This window comes from Phaenicophaeus curvirostris, chromosome 5 (genome assembly GCF_032191515.1).
Source record: "Phaenicophaeus curvirostris isolate KB17595 chromosome 5, BPBGC_Pcur_1.0, whole genome shotgun sequence".
NCBI classification, from domain to species: Eukaryota; Metazoa; Chordata; class Aves; order Cuculiformes; family Cuculidae; genus Phaenicophaeus; species Phaenicophaeus curvirostris.
In genome coordinates, this window is record NC_091396.1 from 50,786,664 (window position 1) to 50,792,930 (window position 6,267).

The 6,267-nt window shown below is 52.3% G+C and overlaps 1 protein-coding gene across 3 annotated transcripts in view; it reads right to left on the bottom strand.

Moving 5' to 3' along the window:
* Positions 1-5,894, bottom strand: part of FOXN3 (forkhead box N3) — a 207,768-nt gene extending 201,874 nt beyond the window's left edge. For 2 of the 3 annotated variants that reach the window (XM_069858731.1, XM_069858730.1), the window contains exon 1: positions 5,833-5,894. The gene's annotated coding sequence lies outside the window, so the exon portion shown is untranslated. The remainder of the gene's footprint in view (positions 1-5,832) is intronic. The other variant, XM_069858732.1, reaches the window with a different exon arrangement.
* Positions 5,895-6,267: the final 373 nt, after the last annotated feature.

The window sequence follows — 6,267 nt, forward strand, 5'->3', positions numbered from 1 at the left end:
GCTTCTACAAACGATCTACTGTAAAACCCAGATCAAAATGAGTTGGAGTTGGGGGTAAAATAAGATTTAATCCAGTTAAATCTGGATAGGTCAGACCTTCAGCTTCCTCCCATCTCTAATAACCTCTCATAACCCCTCTAACGTCTCTGCTCCTTTCCACAGCAAGTCTGGCCAGCAATTAAATTGGCAACAAGATGATCTTACTGAGAGGAGTAACACAGAGCGCAGCTCTGCAAAGATGGGACAGGCTGGGGATTTTGCATCTGCTTGCTGTGCAGGAAGTTGACTTTATCCAGGGAAAAGGTTAGCCTCTCTACAAAGCCCAAGAGAAAAAAACAAAAATCAGAGCTGCCAGGGGCTGGAGAGAAGGAGCCAGGCAAGTCTGAGACAGGAGGCAGGGTCACAGGAGACACAAGGCCAGGTTCAGCAGGGAGGGCACAAGTCTTGCAAAGAACAACACTAAAAGGAGCAACAGCTTTGCTGTACAGTATTAAGAAGCAATTTCCAATAAAACTGCCACTCTGTGAAACGTTCTCCAGAATCTAGTTTGGATTGCCTTCTAAGTAAAGCTTCGTCTGTTAGGAAGTCTGGTGCGTTTTCCTTTCAACAAAAGTACGTGTGCCCACACATCGCAAGTGAGCTGTATCAGCAAACAGGTGCCAGGTAAGCAACCTGCAGCTGGGGTCCCACCAGGCAACCTCGCACTCCGCCTGATCAGACTTCACGTACAGGGTCCCAGCACATAGGAGATAGGCAAAGGAGAAGTGAGGGTGAGCCAAAGCCATCCTGGTCTTTAAATAACACTACTATTTTTATTTGGTTTTAACCTATTTTCAGTAAAAGGTAAAAACATCCAGTGTTGGAAATTTCATTGTATCTGCTAGCATTGATGCAAATTCCTGCTGATGCTGGAAAAAAAACAGTGTCAAACAGCCAGACAGATCTTTCCATTTGGTGACACCTACGAACCCTGAACACAGGTCACAGCCTTACTGTCTGTCTGTCCTGCAGCTGGTCCCATCACAGAGAAAGACCATCTCCAGCAAAGAGACTCAGACTAAAGACAGAGAAAGAAAAGCAAAGAGCAACAAAATACTGTTCAGCATAATAGGCAGATGTTACACCTCCAGCAGAGTTAGCCTCCACTCAACTTTTGCAGGCATTATGGAACAGATTAGTTTTGAAAGAGACATGTTGCTTCTGTTCCCACCTACGGGCGGTGGGGGAAAAACTGACCCCCTGCAAGCAAGCAGCTACCAGCACCTGGAAAAGGGTGGTCCTGCATCACCTCAACCACCTGAAAGCTGTACATCCAGACATGGACAGCCGTAGCCACTCCCCACCCCCATCTTCACCAGCTGCCTCCTCCCGTAGGCTTTGTGCCTACCCCTAAGGTGTATAACGGGAGTGCAGGAAGCCTCACTCCTTCATGTGCCATGCAAGCAGCCAAGGTGCAAACTTTAGGCTAAAGAACAAGCTTCAGACTAGATCCAGTCAAAGTCCTAAGTCTGATAAAGAAACCCGAAGTGTTACAATGAAGTTACAGAGCATTTGAGTTGTCCTGATGCTTAGCAGCTCAACTCCGGGCATCTTAAATGGAGTAGAATTTCCAAAGCCTAGGAGAGAGTTGCTTCCCAAAAACTGCCTTGCTTTCCCGAGCTTCAGGATGGTTTCCCAGAATCAGCTGACTGCTTCTAAAAAAAACACAGCCTTAAGTTTTACATTGAAAGGAAATGCTTTTTTTGCATTTTTTTTCCATTATTTTGTTACAGTTTTACTTTGAGTTGGCAGGTAACAAGCCAAATGTGGTTTCATTAGAAGTATTTCAAAATTGGAGCCGAAGTTGTGCTGCACTGAGTCATGAACTGAAGTCATGGACTGGCAAATTCCAGCATCAGCCAGGACAGTCCCGTTCCAGCCCACTGTAGGCTTCTGGCTAGCCCTGGCAGCCTCTTCTGCCAGGAACAGCATCTAACCCCAAGACAACTCCTAAGCCGAAAATCACTACTTGAAACTGCTCAGCATGCCAGGCAGCTTCTTACAAGTTTATGCAACTTTTCCATGTTTCCCTCTGAAAACCCTATGCAAAAGTTCAGCTTAACACTATAAACACTCCACTGTGAGCCCACAACAGAGAAACAATTTCCTGAAACTCTCTGCTTACTAGAACATGAAGACCTTAACCTCAACCCTCATCATTAGTCTGGACCTTCATCCAAAGCCATGTCTAACCTTACAAGCCTCCAACCTGGCATCCCAGCCACACCAGCCTGGACGAGGACCAGAAAACAACTGTCATTTTCTGAAATCACTGCTTATATTCTTACCCCACACCCCAAATACGTCTGCACTGCATTGGCGCATTAGCATGTCTACACCTGGGACAAGTAGACACATTTTCAGAGTTTTAATCCATTAGCAATTGCTAATAAAGGGGCAATCAATTTGACTCTGAGCTCTGCTCCTAATTTGCCTTGCATCTTTGGGCAGTTCATGTGAAATGCTACGTTCCGGCTTCCTATGCTCATGTAAGTTCTGTAGATATTAAGAAATGAACTTCAGTAAAGTGACTTAAGATCCATGATGAAAGGCAGTTCAGAAGTGTAAGGACTGCTCCTATTAGTAAAATAACCAGTGCATTTTTTGATCTTTCATTCCAAGGCGGGGGAAGGAAGAAAAAGCCTATCCGAGTATCATTAATGAGGCTCAGAAAGTATAAATTGCAAATTGGATACTTTTGAAAACGTGGCCTGGAGAGGTTGGTGTGGTAGCTTTTTATAACAGCAAAAAATGGCAGGACAACACAAGCATTTAACTTCTTGTATTTCCCTTGGGAAATAATGGCATCATGAAACTTTTACAAACTTAAGACCGTTAGAGATAAACAGAGAAGGCCATACAGGGAGGACGATGAAGGGTAAATCTAGAAAGCGCCTAATCCAGCTCATTTCCTGCACCGCGTAAAAACAAGTAACTGACACACTTCCTGCCGGTGAACCTTCCTGCAGATAAGGGTGTCCCGACAACAGGAAACTTGTTTCAAGAACCAGGCACACTTTCGCTACCAAGCCAAACTTTCTCCAACTGAATTCCAAATTAAAAGCGGCATCTGGCTAATCAGACATGAGCTGGATTAAACATGCAACTGCCCGACTCGTGAGACGGGGAGGGTGCCCCTGCTCCTACAACCGGGTGCCAGCCCAGCCCAGCAGCCGCTGGGGACCCCTCGAGCAGAAGCGGGCACTGCTTCCTCTGGCTTTTCCATCCCTTCAGGCTGCTCTGCCCACAATCAGATTTTAAAGCCAGGCCTTGGCTTTTTTGGATGGCAAGATCCCAGGGGGTGGGTAGAAAAGGGCAATGAGTACCTTCGCCTCAGCCCCCTGCGGGATTTAACCTCCTGATGTGCAGGACCTGCTCACCAGTCTCCAGTTTTCTTAACAAATAATAATGCGAAAAGTGAAATACGCAAGTAAAAAGGCAACAGAGGTCAAACTGGTCATTCAAGGCTTCATAGTGATGATTTATACAGTGGGTAAGGCACTCAAGTGCTTTTTCTCAGCTTGGTTACTGCAAAATGAAGATTAAAGGGAGCAACAAAATGAAATGTTTCAGAGAAAATGCAGTGAATACTCAAAGATGTCTCTCCATCACAAACATCTGAAACCAACAGCTGCTGCCCAAGAAAATAAGCAAAACCATTAAAACCTTTCTTATGAGTTTGCTGTGAAATACTTCTCTCCAGCTCCAAAAGGAAAATAGCTCTCTCCTTTCACACGCAATAAACTTTCAATAGTCCAGCAAAGTAAAACTTCAATTTACCACAATAACAGTCTGATTTTCTCATGCTGCATTCATCAGTAATGAAGTATATTTTATTCTCCTATCTCTGCTTTTGTCCTCAAACAGCACGCTATAAGCGAATGGTGGCTTTTTTATTAAAAGCAATTGCAGAGGGTTTCCCATAGATGTTTGCCACCCATTTCTTTATTTGCTGGCAAAGGCAGAGTTGTGAAATGGCCTTAATATCCAAGTCCAAATCATTACATTTTAATATAACTTTGCAATGCGAAGGAACAGAGATCTAATCAATCCCAGACTTCTCTCCCAGGTCCACAGATACCCATGAAAAGAAATAAATGTGGCCTGGTGGTTTGTTTAAAAGAATAAGGTCATTCCTACGTACTTTTGGCTTTTAACCCCCGTGGTTGCCCTGCTCCGCGTCCTTCCTTGGCCTCCCAGCCTTCCCTCGGCCACAGGCCGGGGCAGGCCGCCCACCCTCCCGAGGGCAGCGTGGTGGGCACGGGGCAGGCAGCTGCGTCTCCTCAACTCCTCCTTGGGAGGAAAGTGCGGGACGGCGTCCAGAGAGGAAAGAAGGGGAAGCAGCAGCAACGGGGTTTTATTGTAAAATGACCTTGATTTGATGGGCACGTTCTCAGGTTTCAACAGATGCTGTGGGAAAGGCAACAGCAGCCAAGGCGGTCTGCAGGCATTCCTGATGATATGCAGACTTTATTCCTTTTTTTTTTTTTTAAATAAATGGGGTTGGGGTGGGGGGGGTAGTCTTCTCAGTTTCCATGCCAACAGTGTCTCCACTTGTCTGTTATTAGATACCATCCGCTTCCTGTGTCTAAATTTTTAAACCAATCAGAAAAGTGTTTACAGATTTTACAGCTCCTGGGACAGTCCCTCTCCTCCAAGAGAGCTACTTTAATGACACGTAACGCTCAGGCGGCCACGGCGCAGAGGCCTCATATTTTTTTTTGGCCGCAAAGCGACCAGGGTTTGCGTTGTTGACCGTCCGACCCGCGGAGAAAACCGGGGCGCCGCTCTCCGACTCACCGTGCCCGCAAAAGCAGAGCTTGACCAGCCTCGGGGAGACGTTTAACACCGCACAAAGTCAGCGCCACTGCTCATGTGTGTTTCCAATCCATCCATCCATCCCTCTATCCATCCCCCAATCCATCCCCCAGTCCATCTATCCATCCCACGACACGACGCCAGCCCCCACCCCCCCGCGTGAAGAAGGATGAGACGCCGCGATCCCCCGTTATCCCCGCGGGATCAGCGCCCCCCGGGAAGCCTCGTCCCGCCGCCAGAAAGTTTGGGGAGCGGGGCAGCGAGAACCGGCGGGTGAGCGAGGAATCGCCCCGCACCCGCGGGCGGCCGGGGAGCCGGTTCCCGGGAACTCGGGAGAAGCGAATGCCGAGGGGCAGCGGGCGAAAACGGGGAAATCCCGCTGCCGGCGGAGGGTGCGGGAACGGGGACAGCCCGGCGAGCCCCGAACCCGCGGGGACAAAGGGGAAGCGGCGGCGCCGGCTCCTACCGGGCACCGAGAACGGACACCGGGCACGGGAACAGACAGCGGGCACCGGGAACGCACCCCTGGGCCACCAGGAACAGACACTCAGCAGCGGGAATAGACACCGGGCACCGGGAACACACGCCCGGGCCACCGGGAACGGACACCAGGCACCGGGAACGCACACCGGGCACCGGGAACACACGCCCGGGCCACCGGGAACGGGCACTCGGCACCGGGAACGGACACCGGGAACACCCAGAGCCGCGCACACACTCACAGCCCCCCGCACGCCCCAATACCCGCAAGCACACCTCCAGCCGCGCACAGATACCCGCGCGCACACGCACATAAGCGCATCCGCGCACACACCCGCACGCACACACCCGCACACCTGCACAGCCCCGTACCCATATACACCCACACAGACGCACACACCTGCAAGCGCGCACACACACACACACACGCGCGCGCGCGCACATGCACACGCGCACAAAAACACACGCACACGCAGCCCCGCTCGCCGCCGTTACCTGCCGCCCCGGCCCGTCTCCCCGCCGCGGGGTGGGGGGTGGGTGCGCTGGGCGCTCCCCGCCGGGCGCTCCCCGCGGCCGCCCCGCTCCGCGCCCCGCGGCGGGAGGCACCGCAGCGCGCCCCGCCCCGCCGGGTCCTAGCGCCGCCCGCCCGCGCCCCGCCCCGCCCCGCCCCGCCGGGTCCTAGCGCCGCCCGCCCCGCTCCGCCTCCCGCAGGAAACGCGCGCGGCGCGGGAGGGGCCGGGGCGGGGCCGGTCGCCTCTCCTCCCGCCGCCCGGTGCGGGAGCGGCCCGGCCCGGCCGCAGGGACGCCGCCCGCCGCCAGCCGGGTCGTGCGGGGCCGCAGCCGCGGCGTTTGCGGCCGAACGGCGGGGAGAACTCGTCGGGGCGGCTGCCCCGGGCCCTCCCCGCTCCCCGGCAGCGCCCGCGGCCGCTT